Here is an 18,040-nt window from a genome sequence, read left to right as displayed (position 1 = left end):
CTCCAAAGCTTAGAAATTAGAAATGTCATTTGAATGTGGATTTCAGGGCGGCGAATCTCAAAATTTGTATTAAGATTTAACAATACTTATCTGTATTTGAAGAAACTTTCCAGTAGAAAATTGAACAATTAGTTCTGTGAAAGCTTGATTCGATTAAGTTAAGTTAATTAGATAAATTTGTGATACCAGACAACAGCTTCTCGCTATATATATATATATATATATATATATATATATATATATATATATATATATATATATATATATATATATATATATATATATATATATATATATCTGCTTGAAGCGAGTGGATAACTGATATGTTTCATCGGGCGGGAATTTTACATTAACCTTGAGTGTTTCAACGGAGTGGACTGTTTTGCTGTTTTTGAGAGTTTATTCAACATTTTATATTCCAGATTTCAGATACAAGCTAAAGGAGTGTACAAGAGAGATACTTTGCAGAACATGATAAACAATACTGCAGACAGAAATGTTCCAGGAGAATAAAGGAATTCAATACATCTGAATGTTGTAAGTAAAGACAGTAGAATAAACGTGATAAAGAGAGTAATGAATGCAGTCCTTTCGCTCTATGCTGTGGAATCAATTTGAAATATTCAAGACGAAAGAGCGTTAGATGTCATTACATCACCATTTGGATAGATCCAGTATTTGCTTGGCTAGAGATGCAGAATTTTAAGGAAAAATAAACATTAATTTGATATCTGCGTAAGTGTCTTTGAAATTTTGGATTTAGATGACAGCGGAGCGGTGCCCAAGACACTACCTCAGATCAGGTAGAGTAACTATAAAAAGAGACAAAGACGTGTTGACATCCTAATTGTTTTTCAGTGTGGTATTCCTGATTACTAAGACGGTACAATGTATGATATGCTATGCATCACCACTCGTGTGGATGAGGAATGTTGTGGTACTCAAGTATGTCCATTACGTTGTAAATCGGTACCAAATGCTTAATTTTTAGGTATTTTAGGTAGAGGTGGGAGTGGTGCGGCGCGTGCTTTTTATAAACATGTTCATAATTTTCCAGCCGTACTCTATTTCCCAAGAGAGACTTAAAATTCGTCATCGAGAATCAGTTATGGTCACAATTTGCAACAGTCTTTAGCGTTTAAACGTTTGTCACTGGCTCTGGCCTGGATTCTCTTCGTCCTCCATCCACCTTAATACTACTACTAGTAATAATAATTTGCTGTTGAACATACATACATACATACATACATACATACATACATACATACATACATACATTTATACATACATACATACATATAGACAGACAAACTATAAACTGTCCGAATTAAAATTTTAATTTTGTGAAATTTGCAAGTCGCTCGAGGTATCTAAGAAGTTAATAGTATTATTATTATTATTATTAGTATGTATGTATGTATGTATGTATGTATGTATGTATGTATGTATGTATGTATGTATGTATGTATGTAAATTTTCCATACAGGAAGAGACTTTGAATTTCTTAGTACATATAAATATGAAATGGCGTCTAACTTTTCACACTTACCACCAGGAAGTTGACTGAGATAAAATATTCGTTATGAATGTAAATGGCGCTCAGCATGGTGGTCCTTTATCTAGTCAAGTTAACAACAAAACCACATTGCACACTGAGCAATAAGACAGAGCAAGGTAATTTCATGTAGATCAACTTATAACAACTAAATCTGTATTCATTGTATACAAAAGTCCTGAAGTGACAGTCGAGAGTGGAGTGAGGGGTGAGGAGGGCAATCATTAAACCAAAACGTGCATCAGCTTTGGTAATTTTAAGGCCGATATTGAAAATAAAAAACGATACGTGTACATAAACCTTGTCTTCAGTTAATCGCTTACAGAAGACACGTGATTACGAAGTATGCAGATTTTATATTGCTCTTAACTCGTAAATTTCAAGTTTAAAAATGGGTCCGACAAAATATATAGCACACTGGTGATCAGTTTTTCACTGTTGATTATTAGAAAACATAATTAGATGTACATCGAAAATGTATGTATGTATGTATGTATTATGTATGTGTGTATGTGTGTGTGTGTATGTATGTATGTATATGTACGTACGTATGTATGTATGTATGTATGTATGTATTTATGTATGTATATGTACGTACGTGCGTATGAATGTATGTATGTATGTATGTATGTGTGTATTTTCCACAACAAAATTAGTATTATTAGTAGTAGTATTAATAGTAGAGTAGTAGTACATACTTAAGTAAAGGTATTTAGAGTCATATGCACATGCCTATATTCACCTTCCAACAATCTCAACCCATCCACTCCGAAATCTTCCCCCTCCCCCAATCTGTCTCGTTTCAGGAGTGACTAACAATGCGACATGTTAATATACCACTGAGCCATATCAGTGCAGGAATCAATGTACCTTCGATGAACAAAGTGTGTCAATACAACTGTGTCCAATCATAATGCAATTTGTAGGTTCCTTTCTATTTTTAACCTTCCTGGTAGATAACACTTGACATATATAATCGGTTTGCTAAATATTGGCAGGTTATGTAAGGTATAACAGTGACAATCTCTGTATGCTATCGTTTTTTTCATAACATTATACAAAACTTATTAGATACCTCTTTATGTATGTATGTATGTATGTATGTATGTATGTATGTATGTATGTATGTATGATGTGTGTGTGTATGCATGTAACTGACTTTCGTTGGGCTCATGAAAACATACAACGACGGATTGCTAAATTACCGTTATCATTGTCGTTATCGAAAGTGGTCACTGCTAATGTTATCGCCATCTTAAACACAGCAAACTACTATTACTATACTATGAAAATTATATAGTACTAATGGTCATTATTATTATTATTATTATTATTATTATTATTAATGAAATGAAATTTGAAATTTTGGCAAAATGATTACTGACATCAACGAATTGTGGCAGTGTCGTTCGCGAGAAATGAGTCCCTAGATTAGGAATTGATTGACCTAGTGTCATTTATGGTCACAATTTGAGCTAGTTTTGTAGGGCCCATCGTAGTGCTCCGGTTAGGAAATTATGCTGGGGTGCTCAACTCATATGTTCTTTGGTTCTGCATCCTCCAAATGTATGTTTTGTAAGATCTAATGAAATATGTGGCATTTGTCTTGTCAGTGCTGGCAAACACATACACAGACAAGGACTCAGACATTGAAACGACACTATGCACATTCGACTTCTAATTGTATATGTATAAAGCTAATTAAAACCTCAACCAAAACCTTAAAAATAAAACGCCAAAAGCATTATCAGAGATGAATATAAAAATATTAAATTTTGCATTGCTGAATAATCAGGTCACTGAATGCAGCGTTTTCATGCTTCCAGAGGTCTTTGGTAGCAACGTATACTTCTGTTGGAAGGTCTATAACTGTTACAGCCACTATATTACTGTCGAAATATGTTTATTGTTTTATTTTAATTTTATTTGCTTGTTTTAAGCATCATCATCTACTTCTTGGAATGCCTTTGATAGTTTTTCAATATCTTATTTCTGTCATTACAGTATGATAAATAATGCTGTATTCAAAACCGAAAACCTGAAATTTGATTCACATGAAATAATTACCCGTTGCCATAAGGGAATTTTGCGTTTTGAAACTTGGGAAGAGAACTTAAATCTATGTCTGGCATAACAGTTAAACGTTTTAACGTTCTTTAATCGCTAAGCTATTATTTGTACTATATATTTGCTTATCCATCTGTGCGGGACATGAAGATACGTGATTGCTGTGAAATACACTGCATCCTTTCTTTTACATCCTAAAACATGATGGAAAGTTGTGCGATATTACAAATAGAGAAAGTCTACAAGAATAACCGGTATCACATGGCTCAGCCGCTTTCTTGTGATACCATTGCAAGCATTATCTGAGAGAAACATCTAGAATCAGGATCACGTGATTCAACAGGTCAGCTCTATACTCTAAATGCGAACCACACTCAAAGTATATTCAGAGTACAGAATCAAGACGTGAATAATTGTGCAGAAAACATAATGGAGAGTTTGATATATGTCACCCTCAACAGGATCATGAAGAATGACCTTCAACAGTATCATTAAGAATGATTTTTAAAAGGACCATGAAGGATGACCTTCGACAGGATCATGAAGAATGACCTTCGACAGGACCATGAAGAATGACCTTCAACAGGACCATGAAGAATGACCTTCGACAGGACCATGAAGAATGACCTTCAACAGGATCATAAAGAATGACCTGCATCTGTGCAACTTACTCTACTTCAAGAAAATTATAACAGCATCCATCAATGTGTCAATGACTTTCAAAAAAATCTTCTGTAGCATAAATGCTCACCAATAAACGTAATGGTTTTAAAAAACGTGAGTCTGAGAGAAAGCTAGCAAAATGTTTCTTTTGAAAAAGAATAGAATGTGTTATATAAGTTGCAGTGCGGTGTTCTTAGGAATAAAATTTTATTCTAAATGAATCGATGCTGACGTCGCTTAAAATACAAAAAAAAAAAAGAAGTTTCAGACAAACAAAACATATCCGGCGCTTCTATCCAGCTCAAGATTATTCAAATATACGAAAAACCAAGACAATTTACATGAAATTAAAAGAATTGTTTCATAAAAACGCAGAAGTATCCAAGAGTACGTTTATCTATATGGTAAATTACACAACGTAAAGATTGCACATTTGTGGAATAGTCGTCCAAATAGTTGAACTATGATATTGAGGGGACAGCCTACTCGTAACGATAATGAACTATAGTGATATGTAAGGCACGGCTACTTACCAGATCTTTTCAAAGAAGTAAATGGATTGGTTTTATCCAATAAGAGTCACTTGACCCCGGTAACAACATTACTAACAGAAAGTAAAATTTACGCGAAGGCTTTGCAATATTCGTCATATAGCTGAATACATTTTTGGACTGATCAAAAATGCTGATATATCTTGCAGTCGCTTGAAGTTAAATTCAATTTAAATATTGAGATACATTCCTTCTCTTTCATGATCAGTTTGGAATACGGGATGTAACACAATAAAGTGTTTGGAATACGAGATGTAACACAATAAAGTGTCTGGAATACGGGATGTAACACAATAAAGTGTTTGGAATACGGGATGTAACACAATAAAGTAGAGGCCTTCACACTCTATTAGAACATTCATCCAAATATAATCACCAGAGATGAGTGCCATAGTGACGCCATATGAAGTGAAAGGGCAGATAATTCAGTTAGTATCTCAGCAGAGACGATATGATACGGTCCTATGATAATTACAATTTAGCCTAGTCTTCATTATCTGCCTTTTAGATCCTTTGATTATTGTTAATTATCCAATGAGGAATAACAAGTTGATAGCAAGATTAAAGGCTGGATTTCAACTTTTAAAAGCGGAGTTCTAGGAAATGTCAGTTCTGATAAGATCCTTTGAAAACGATAGATTGTATGTAATGCCGATTTCAAGATTTTGGAAAATAATGACTTTCGTTTTGTTTGCAGTATGCACCTAACGACCTGCTTAATACAGCACGCATTATCAATTGCTCCTTAATATCAAGCGTACAATCAAATGTAGGTAAATCTTGGAAGTTTAATGGTTAGGGAAAGTCAGCAGTAGTGTTAGGTAAAGTCAGCAGAATAGTTAGGTAAAGTCAGTCGTAGGGTTAGGTAAAGTCAGCAGAAGAGGTAGAAAATATCCACAGTAAGGGTAGGGAAAGTCAACAGTAGAGTTAGGTAAATCACACGGTATAGTTATGGAAAGTCAACAATAGAGTTAGGGAAATTCAACAGGTGAGTTAGATAAAGTCAACAGTAGGTTAAGGAAAGCCAACAGTAGAGTTACAGAAAGTCAACATTGAAGTTAGTGTAAGTCAAAAGTTGGGTTAATGAAAGTCGAAAAGGTCATTAAGTAGGGTTACGGAAAGTCAAAAGTAGTGTTAGATAAGGTCAACAGTAGGGTTACGGAAAGTCAACAGTAGTGTTAGGGAAAGTCAACAATGTGATGTGATGTGTTTTGGATTTTTAACGTAGCTTTAACAATTTTCCAGTCATATCGCTACGATGTCTGCAATGTGGCAGTTTATAGTGATGTCTAGCACTGGGGCATCATGCCGCAGACATGTAGCATGATGTCCCACCCAGTCACATTATCCTGACACCAGGCCGACCAGTCCTAACACTAACTTCTTAATGCTGAGCGCCAAGCGAAGCAGCTGTTAGTACCATTTTTGTAAGTCTTTGGTATGACTCGGCCGGGGATCGAACCCACGACCTCCCGAATCCGAGGCGGACGCTCTAGGGAAAGTCAACAAAAGATTTATGTTAATCACACAGCATAGTTATGGAAAGTCAACAGTAGTGCTAGATAAAGTCAACATTAGGGTTACAGAAAGTCAACAGTAGTGTTAGATAAAGGCAATAGTAGTGTTAGGGAAAGTCAACAACAGAGTTAGGTAAAGTCAACAGTTGGATTAGCGAATGTCAACAGCAGTGTTAGGGAAAGTCTACAGCAACAACGTAACTTATGTAAACCATTGTAAATAACAAAATTGCTAGCAAATTTGAATCTGTATTGGTAAATGACAATGTATGTATGTCAAAACTATGGCGCCTATCTATACTGATCAGTGGATATATGTATGTACATCTATATACATATATGCTCAACCACTCGTATGCCAAACACAGATTTCACGAACTGTAATATATGAACCGTGTTCACCGTATTTCATACAATAGCATCTTAACTCTCAAGTTAACATTATGAAATCTTTAACACTGATTTAACACAATTTGTTTATGCAAAGAAGCATTATTCTCGTCATTTCTACAAACGGCTATCAATTTTTGATCCCCACGAAGGGAATTTATGTCTTCAAAGCGAAACCCTGGCTTTAAGAGTAGAAACGTTACGTTATTAATTGAACCTATACAAAGTTCATCGTGCTATAAATTTATAGCACTTGAAACGGAGGGCACAACAGTCGCCACCCACTACCACATATCTCTCCAAAAGAAATAAATAACAAAAATAAACAATACACTTTTCGACTTAAAAATCCTGATAGAGAAATTCATAAATCATTGAGGTTGTAGTGGCACACCTGTGTTGATCGTGTATTAAATTTAACGGGCATGTTACGTATTCACGCTTGAAGTTAAGTCATGCAGGAAAACACATGGAGACATCATGTCATACATTTCTCTTCACTACATCAACTTTGACCTAATATTGTTTTCTTCGAAGTCAAATTGAAGATCAAACCTCGAAAGATAACACAGACCTTTTAGCTCATTCATAAACTATTCAAGATTTGCATTTTATGAAAATAATGATTTTTTAAAATATATAAATGAAGACATATTTATTGTAATTACTGTATTTCTTTTGCTAACTGGTGCAATTAATATTATTAGTGAGGGGTTACAGTAGAATTATCACAGATGTGTCTTATCTGCCAAGTTAAGATAGTAACATTCTTAAACGAATGATTTTATTGATTGCGAGTTTACCAAGTACGCGTATATACGCTTATATACTCTTTTGTTTTGTTTATTTCTGTATTCAGAAGTGTATGGTGTAGCTTGGAAAGCTTGAGAGTAACAGGTACTGTATTAGCGACACTGTATATCAAAATAGAAACAAATCATGTAACTCAACAACTGACAATATTCGAGTGTAAAATTAGTTTAAAGCAAGTTGTAGGAGCCGCGGTGGCTCAGTTGCGAGAGCGCCGGACTCGTAATTGAATGGTTATTGGGATAATTGCTTAGATCCCATGCTCAGTATGTCACGGCCAATAATGCATTAGATGTGCTCTTTAAACCAACAAAAGAAATAGAAATAAGTTAATACTTGATGTTTACTTAATGGTATGTGTGATGTGTTCGTTTTATGTAGTTTTCGATGACATCTCATTTCATGCATAAATGTATGGTCGTAACATATTTTGAAGCCTGGCCATTTTGATGGAGAGAGAGAGAGAGAGAGAGAGAGAGAGAGAGAGAGAACTCGATGAAGTAAGATGAAGTTGTCCTAAATGGAAGAATGATCTGGCAGGAACCTGATGGGTAGTCGAGTGTAGTTATATATTTACCACCCCACCTCTCTCTCTCTCTCTCTCTCTCTCCACACACACGCGCGCATATATATATATATATATATATATATATATATATATATATATATATATATATATATATATTACGAATATCGATTCATAGAGTTAAAGCGCCACAGTTATTTTTTAACACACATGTCTATCTAAACCATAAACAGCAACAACAACAACAACAACAACGGTCGTCTTCTTCATCTTCGTCTTCTTCTTATGCTTGTCCTCCTTCTATTTCTTCTTCTTCTTCTTCTTCTTCTTCTTCTTCTTCTTCTATTATTATTATTATTATTATTATTCACTAACCCATGTCATGAGAAACATGCAGTGAAAAAGATATACACATCTACGATGGTATTGCCTTTGATATGATTTATATGAAATGATTTCACTTACCTGGTATCGTGTGATACGTACTGCGAAGAATAGAAACACATTTTTGCTGTTTATTGCCTGTTAGATTCCTTTTGTCAGACCATTTCATTATACAGTTCTAAACATTCGAATCCATTCCAAACTAAAGGGCTTCAATGTAGTTCCATTATCACATGTAATCAATTTTTACTACTTCTCGGAAAGCAACGGGAAGATAATTTCCAGAAAGGAATGCGACCTATGCTCTAAAATTGTATGATAAAATACTCCTGTCTGTCATCATGTATCGAAGTTTAGAAACTATTTATTGATATAATTATTCGAGCGATTAATATATTTGTACGTTATTATGGATGTTCAATACGGTTTATATTGGACTTATCACTATGAGACATTGAGTTTTCCGATGTCCCTAGGTGGTTCTGAATGACGTGCAGTCTTTTAACGTTGAATCCCGATAATGCGATCCCAGTGCATAAGTAACGTTTCACAGCTCCTACGTCATTAAATACTGACTGTAATCTTTGGGGATTGGAGATATACGCAACGGTTTATAATTTTGATCCATCGTCCCTGAACAGATATTTTGCGCATCTGTCACTTTGCACTATTTCAGTGATTACATTTTTACCATATGAGTAAAATACCAGTTTTTACTATTTGAGTAAAACACATTGCTCTTTCGTTGTGAAATCAATGTGACTCAATCACCCTTCGTGCTTGTACTGTGTAGAGTCATTTATTTGTATTTATATTATTTATTTCGTGCGGATTATGTTAATTGATCCAATATTTGGATATTATATACGCACGCGTTAATCATAATTATTTTCTCATTCAAGTCATTCATCACTAAACATTGTACATTGCATTTTTATCACCATCAAATGTGTTCTGTTGTAAATCAGAAACCCCACCAGTTCATCTTGTTATACCGACCTTGTGCTTCTGTAAAATAACTTTGGGAATGTTTGCAGGATGTCGCTAACAGAATCATCTCTCCAATCCGTAGGCCATAAACATAGACTATAATGATGGCTGATGGGGAATTTGTGCATCTATTACAATTGCAGCCCCGTGTTGTCGAGTAGCCGAATTGTTTAAGGTGCCCGCCTTTGCAGAGCACTCTCACATATCACCTATGTGGCTGAGTGGTCTAAGGCAATCACCTATACAGACCACTCACATATATCACCTATGTGGCTGAGTGGTCTAAGGCAATCACCTATACACATTACTCACACATATCACTTCACCTCGCCTCAAAGTTGGCTCGAGTCTCAGGCTCGGTCAACATTGGTATTTGACAATACTTGTCAGCAATTTTAGGTGGTTTTTCGCTGGGGTTTTCCTGGTTCTTAGTCCACCAAATATGCTGGGCGCTGTGTATAAACTGTCATGTGCTGAAAGAGGGCGCTGAAGCCACAACAACAACAACACATTTTTATTCTGGTGAACAGTTTGCTTCCAAACAAGGAAAACACAAAGGAAACTTATTCTTTCTGTTTATTACTAATTCCTTTGACCTCCAAGCTGCCCCATTAGGATATCTTCCACGCTCTTTGTTGGCTACGATTTGCTGTCATTGTGAGGCACCATCGGAATATAGCTATTGTCAGACAGAAGAAGAGCAAAGATAATAACATTTAGGAATTTAATGTTCCAAGGGTGTAAATGTGTAAGGATTAATTGAAAACAAACGAACATGTCACTCGCATGTGAAATATCAACAATACAGGTTATAATGTTGTCGTCTTTTTTAAAACTCCCCTGATAATGAACACATCTTAAAGACAAGCCAATTGAAATAATACCTTTTCAAGATGTACATGTGGTTCTATCTCAATACGGATTTATTCCTTACATAACCACAATGAAAGAGCATACGTACAATTGGGAACGCTGAGTTAGTACCTTTTTATCACGAGCGCGCGTGCGCGTGTGTGTGTGTGTGTGTGTGTGTGATTTAGATTTTTAACGTAGCTTTAACCGGTTTTTTCCCCAGTCATATCGCTACGATGTCTGCAGTGTGGCAGTTTATAGTGATGTATAGCACCGTGGCATCATACTCCAGACAAGTGTCATAATGTCGCACCCAGTCACATTATCCTGACACTAGGATGACCAATCCTAACACTAACCTCTTAATGCTAAGCGCCTAGCGAGGCAGCTGCTAGTACCATTTTTATAAGTATTTGGCATGACTCTACCTGGGTTTGTATTCGCGACCTCCCGCTTTCGAGGCGGACGCTTAACCACAAGGCCACCGAACAGGTCGTTTTTACCATAAATGTCAATCATAGGTTTCTACTGTATGGTTTGTCTTGATTTACCCATCGAAACCATGGTCACGCATACAGTGTATAGTCTGAGCGTATCCCATTTCCCTTTTTTGTTTTAATTACGTGATTCTATAAACATCCATGTAAATGAGACTTATAATCTCGTCTGCTTTTTGCCACAAAAAATCATACATCATGTTTAATTTACCGTTATTTAACTCTATTTTAAATATAGGGACTTTAACAATAAATATAGGGATTTAAGATCATATTGTTTAGAGAACCGAAAGTGGAGTTTCGATCGACTGATCCTCGTCATTATTCAAGCATCAAATCATGAATCTTTCGGGAATCAGTATTCTAATTAATACGGGAAATCGGTCAAGAAACGGGTGAATACAAAATACAACAACAGAGCATGGATACTATTTGTTGAGATGGGTGGGAGTTCCCTATCATACGTCATTTTAGTCTTAGATATACAGTAATTTTCTTAGCAGATTTTGCGGTATTTGGAACGTGACTGGTGACTTTTCTAAAATATAGGAAATTGTTCGGCTGAATTGGGAAAGTTATTCAAACACAGTTTTGATTAATTAAAATAACATTACACCTAAAGAAAAAAACATATAATGATATGATTACAAAAACAAACACCATGAAATTAGAAAACATTAAAAAAAAAAACATGCTGAGAAAATTTAAGGTAGGAAACATTATTAGGTCTTTAAGTTTCTTCTTGCAGTCGAAATAAGTGAGTTTTGAGAGCAGTCTTTGTGTCTAAGTTCAGTGTCTACGTTCAGTGGGCAATTGACTTTGTTTTCATAGTGGGAATAATGAGTATGCGATTGTCAGAAGAGGAGCGTAAGTATCTTGCTGGTGTCTAACATGGGTGAGGTTGGATATGTATGTTGGACTGGAGTCTGTCAGTAAAACGTAGTACAGAGAACAAATTGTGTGTTTGATTCTGGTTCAAATGGATAGCCAGTGAATGGCACAGAGCAGCGTGGAAGTGTGCTCTGATCGTGTTACTCTAAGTATGATCCGAGCAGCTGTGTTTTGAACTTTTTGAAGTTTCTGGGGTCGACTGGAGAGAAGGTGGTTGGAAGTGGTGTTGATTTATTCCTTGACATTAGGTTTGTTAGTAATCTCGAAGAGCTCTTTGCAACTGGAACTTTCCATGATCTTAGTAGTGTAGTGGGCTGATTTCGCTGCATGGACTATATTTGTGAAATTCTTCGTAGCGACATCATAGATTTGCTTATGAATAGTGAGTCTGGTGGAAAACCAGAGCCTCTCAGCTTTACGGCGGTCTCTTTTAGCAGTGCGAAGCTGGTCCCTAACACTGCTATACCATGGAAAACACTTTTGAATTGATACTGACTAACCTTTGCTCCAGTGTGAGTGTGGTTTGGACTAGTTCAAACGATGTTTGGTCGAAATTGAATATTGTGGTGTGGTTAAGACGTTTGATTAAGGTGTTCTTTGTGATGGCAGCTATTCCACCTCCGCGAGAACTACGGGGGAACGACTTAATGGAGTAACCAGGGGTGTTAGATTCACACACTTGGGCTCATCGCTTGATGTTTTTAGCCATGTTAATTTGCTTAATTTTGGGGTCTTTTATAAAGCTGCAGAAACCAATAACTTTATTTGCAGCTTAATGTACATTCTAAGTTAATTGTTTGTGTTATGGTGTTTTATCTGTGCTTAATCTCGCTCCTAATCCATATTAATCGTTGGATGTATGTAGATTTGTCCGTTGTAACCTCTTAGCCTTTCGTTGTCCATTTATATACTACAAGACATTCTTTTTGTGGAATTCTCGTACCCAAAATGAATTCCTTAATGTTTCAATTTGACATTAAAAGAGCAAATAAATAAAAACTGCACATACATCAAAGAATATAAATCATTATTTAGGCTCAAATGTCAAGGATACGATTATAGTATCTTTCATGTGATGTTGGTAAACTGATGACCTTGATAAAGAAGTGACAAAATAATGACGAAAACTACATTTCGTTTAGTAACATATTCATATTCGACAGACTTGAAAAGGTATTTACTCTGGAAAGGACACATGAATTCACATATTGTTTTCGTGTCATGTGTGATCGGTTGAAAATTTAACTGATGACAATTGCGCTCAGACCATAACATATTTTCATAATATGCACCAAAATTATTTGGGAAAAGACAATTACCAATCTGAGTTTCAAACCGTTTCAGACAAAATAAATTACTACCAATGTATAAATGTCTTAGTGGGTCAGACATAAGAGAGCCGGATTTCCAAAATGAGACATGTGCCGTTATACAAATTTTATTGAATTATAGTTATGGATTTATTACTAACGTTTGAAAAAAAGGCAGAAGAAAGACGCTCTTGAACGTGTGACAATTTGCACGAATGGTTGGATGAACTATACCAACACTTGGTCCACGTTATTTTTACAACAAGTACGATGAATCCAAAAAAGATTAAACATGTTTGCAAATCAATTCACACGATCTGCATGTTCCGAAGCAACGCGTTTCTTATGAAACAAATGTAACCATCGCAAATATAGAACAGCTTGAGTGACTGCTTAAAACGATATGTAGCTCTTTATTGCTCGGTGTTGACCGTCGACATAAGGTGACATTGCGTTTAAGAGATAAGAACTTTAGTATGATACAAAATAGATAAACAACCTCATATCACTAGTATCATGTAGCCAGCCATTTAAAGATGCTACTAATGTATCATTCATTCGAGCTTTGCCACGATAGTATTTTACAATTGCTCTCATTATATTGGATGGAAAAGGTGATTCTTGATTCAATGCTTCAAATATTTGACATAAAAATCATTATTTTTTTTTTGTGGATTATTTGCCTTGTTAAAATTCTTTGGAATGTATAGAAAGAATGAATGAAATGAGATAATAGAGACAAATTGTCGACCATTTAACCTGCCAATAATTAGAAGAAAAAAATACTCGTTTATTAAATCAATAAAAGAATTATTCTACGTGGTGCATTATCCTAAAAATAGCTCATTTGGTAATACTTACTTATAGTATGTGTTAATAGATGGGTTGTTTGAAAATCGTTACATAAAGAAAAACAACAATTCAAGTAATAAACAAGAGAATTTTCAGGTAATTCACCGTTATATTGTATGTCAATAATATACTGTTCCCATTTTACAGCCGAATGAAGCAGAACAGTTTATGTACAAGAAGCAATTAAGGACAGAAGTAGGCGGCTACACTGAGCTTTGCACCATTTCCTGTCACTGCCCATCCTTTTGAGTGGATTTATCGGACGGTTTTGATTGGTCTATACAACTATACAAGAGGACATATTAGTGACTGTGAAGCCCCGTATCATGCATCGGATCAAATTATCATTTTAGTACTCATTGAATCAAGTTAACAGAATGAATAGTGTCGTAGGTCAAATAACCTACAAGCAGTTGATGCTGATATATTATCAATTAGTGTCAAGCTACACCTGTCAGCACCTTTTGGATAGTTATCAAGGTCAGTTAGTCAACCCAGTTAGGATAAGAAACAAATTTGATTGAAAGCGGCTAATTGCAAATTGAACCGCTTAATAGCTTTCTAATATTATAACGTTTAGTACGAAATTTGGTATTTGCTAAATGTTTATTAAACTTTCCCGAATGGTCTTTTTCTCCGCTAAATTTCTTCTCTGTTTCGATATTTTAGTACAAAGACACCTTTGATTTTTGAAATCTCTTGGTTCTTATAATGTAAGACAACTGAAGACACAGTTGCCCTATATCATCAGGATTACGTATTGTATTTTCATTAATCGTTGTATATTCCAATTGTAATAAATATTATTAAATCTTAAAGTTCCATAGGACCCCATAGTCTCCTAATTCAAGTTAGCTGGATGGTGCATTTTCTCGTAGGACACCAAATTGTCCTCCGAAACCATCCACTTTTGTATGTCTTTGCTGTGTTGTGATGTGATCTGATTTGGATTTTTAACGTAGCTTTAACAATTTTTCAGTCATATCGCTACGATGTCTGCAATGTGGCAGTTTATAGTGATGTCTAGCACTGGGGCATCATGCCGCAGACATGTAGCATGATGTCCCACCCAGTCACATTATCCTGACACCGGGCCGACCAGTCCTAACACTAACCTCTTAATGCTGAGCGTCAAGCTAGGCAGCTGTTAGTACCGTTTTTGTAAGTCTTTGGTATGACTCGGCCGGGGATCGAACCCACGAGCTCTCGCATCCGAGGCGGACGCTCTAACCACTAGGCCACTAGAGCGGTTGTATGTCTTTGCTGCGATTAGGTTATATGACACACGGTACTAATGGTACGAAAAAATGAGAACTAGCCTGGAAATAGAGTATATATGGGTTAGGCTGACCAGGATTGGTTAATAATGTAAGTTATGTTGCAGGAAAAAGAATATTTTGATAACTTATCCTAGTTGCAAGTTAAGAAAATAGAGACATTGTTTTACTGAGGGAATTTCAGTCCTTTAACAGTCTTGAGTTTGGAACACTCATTACTAAAATAAGCACCTGACTCTTTGGTGCGGAATTGAAATCACATGTTTCAAACACATGCAGGTCCAGAACATGCCGTGGCTCATATCGTTTCCTCTACACAAAAGCTGACATCCAGGTTTCATTATCTATACTAATAAATAAGTTTTGATCGTGATCACTCAACAATTTTAAGTTATTGAATTTTTAATTGCATGGTGTTTGCATAGGTTTACTGTGGGAACTGAATTAGTACCGTGAGTCTTATATGACAAAAAGTGTATCCCCGTGACATTTGATCCTCTCCGAATTGTTAGTTTATTCACAAACCACGAACGTGCATCTACACATATATTGGGAAGGAATTATTCTGTTTACCATGAAGAATTCTTGAAGGTCTTCATGAAAGGAAATTAAATTTAGTATATTGCTTGATATGGAGAAGCTCTGTCAGATTCGATTCACCTTCTTCGGACAAACATTGGAGTAGCTTAGGCCAATGTATAACTTGTAAATTTGCCTTTCAGTTTACGTCATTAGCCTTTGAGTTGATTAATGGATTAAAATCAGATCTGCAGAGCATTTTGATTGACTCGTAGCTTTACCTTAATTTTACATTTAGTAATCTTTCTGGTACTTCATATTTTTGAAACCAAATTTGGTTGAGGCTGAATATAAACAGGACCTAAGTAATTTATTTCATGTTTTATACCCAAACGGATGGAGTGACTCCCCGTGTTTTAATTTTATGTGCATCATATCGGCAGTGGAGTTTATGCCTTTTTTCTGTCTTAAAATGGCAAATTTACTTTCTTCCGTTTATTTCATAGAAGTCATTGCACATTATACATATATTTCTTTAAAGTCGTCTTGCAGATAAACGTACTTTTAATATGAGCATGATATGTCCTATATTTGTCTTTAAATTTTGCAATGGTATTCTGCAGTGATGTAATCTATGTCTTTCTGTCTTGCACTCTGTCTATATGTGTTTGTTGACTTCTCGAATCACAGAGCGTTATAGCAACTTTATTTTGATTACACTGGTGCAACGTGTGCATAATTTCTGAATGATTTTCCATCGAGCCGAAAGTTCTTCATGACAAGACTAAATATTGTACTCTGCCTATATCAGCCCGACAAGAGAGTTAAAAGGTAACCGTGACCAAAGGTAAGAAGAAAACATGCGTATTGTAAGAAAAGGATATTGCTTCTAAGAAAGATACATCCATACCTTGTACATATAACTTAACTGGATTAAATACATGCTTGTCATCTGAGGTTGCAATGACCGTAAAAGGTTATGATGACCTTTAGTTTCAAGGTAAACGAGGTACATATTAATTCGGGTTTTGTTGGTTTCAAAAGGTAGCATTCCTGGTACTTTCTTTTTTTAATCACTGAATTTCATCCCCAGCAAGTACAACTCATGAGTAAGCCACCTTTTCAAATGAAAGAATGGAGATCAGGTAATCACTGACAATAATACTATTTTTCTGCATTTGTTTTATTTTGGGGTGGTGGCGTTTAGTGGTGTGGGGCATAGGGGGCAACGAATTGCAATGCATACAATGATTATAAATGTATACTAAATCATCAACAAAGACTGTAATTCCATTTATTATAATATATTCGAGAAAGGAAGTGCGGTCATTGTGACGTTTGCAGTAGTAACACAGCTATTTGATAGACCCATTTTTAAAGTGTTTATTTAAAATACAGCAATAATGTAAAGTGATTCTCGAAATTCGAGAAAACATGTAGGTAGAACACATGGCAATAAATTAAAAAGTAATTTCCTAAAAGTGTCAAAAGAACAAAGAATACAAATAAAGCATTGCACATTTAGATGAAACTCAACATTTACATATTATCTAATAAAATAATATGCAATAACCGATTTCTGTAATTCAACATGTGAAAGATATTGGCACTTTTGTCAACAAAAACATGAATATTGTGTACTTCCAGCTGCCACGTAATGGTCCCTTTTTGAGCAGGCAAGTCGCCTCTTTATTACCATCTAGATGTCACAATACTTACTAAAGATAATTACATATATTAGGACAGAACTTTTAAATAAAAGTATTACGATTAAAATTTATTCTAAATTGTATTAAAAGTAATTTTTCATTAATTTATATGGAAAATAATTTTCCACTAAAATATATGGAGATAAAATTTATATATTTGTGTAATATAACTGTATGCTATTTTATAAAGATCGCACTTTACAAGCAGTTGCAGAAACCCATATAATACATTAGTAGTGAAGGGGGATACTATACGTACAATGGGAATTAGCATTACAGACCCCCTTGGGAACATATACGTACAATGGAAATTTAACATGGCGAAAAATCGTGGGAACATATATGTACAAGGGGAATTTAACATGGGAATAAATCGTGGGAACATATACGTACAAGGGGAATTTAACATGGGAATAAATCGTGGGAACATATACGTACAAGGGGAATTTAACATGGGAATACATCGTGGGTCACTTTACGTACAAGGGGAATTTAACATGGGAATAAATCGTGGGTCAGTATACGTACAAGGGGAATTTAACATGGGAATAAATCGTGGGTCACTTTACGTACAAGGGAAATTTAACATGGGGAATAGATCGTGGGACTGTCTAGGGACAATGGGAAATTTAACATTACGGAAACCCCTGGGGGATATAGCCTCAAGGGAATTTAACATA

General features: G+C 35.3%; 1 protein-coding gene across 1 annotated transcript in view; it reads right to left on the bottom strand.

The window, feature by feature from the left end:
* LOC149781909 (uncharacterized) overlaps positions 1–8,684 on the bottom strand; it is an 80,888-nt gene extending 72,204 nt beyond the window's left edge. The window contains exon 1 of the mRNA XM_089936105.1: positions 8,545–8,684. The gene's annotated coding sequence lies outside the window, so the exon portion shown is untranslated. The remainder of the gene's footprint in view (positions 1–8,544) is intronic.
* Positions 8,685–18,040: the final 9,356 nt, after the last annotated feature.

The sequence above is a fragment of the Sinohyriopsis cumingii genome, chromosome 15, assembly GCF_028554795.1.
Source record: "Sinohyriopsis cumingii isolate HCF-2022 chromosome 15, ASM2855479v2, whole genome shotgun sequence".
In the NCBI taxonomy this organism is placed as follows: Eukaryota; Metazoa; Mollusca; class Bivalvia; order Unionida; family Unionidae; genus Sinohyriopsis; species Sinohyriopsis cumingii.
Note: the sequence above shows the minus strand (reverse complement) of the source record. Positions and strands in the feature narration are given on the sequence as shown.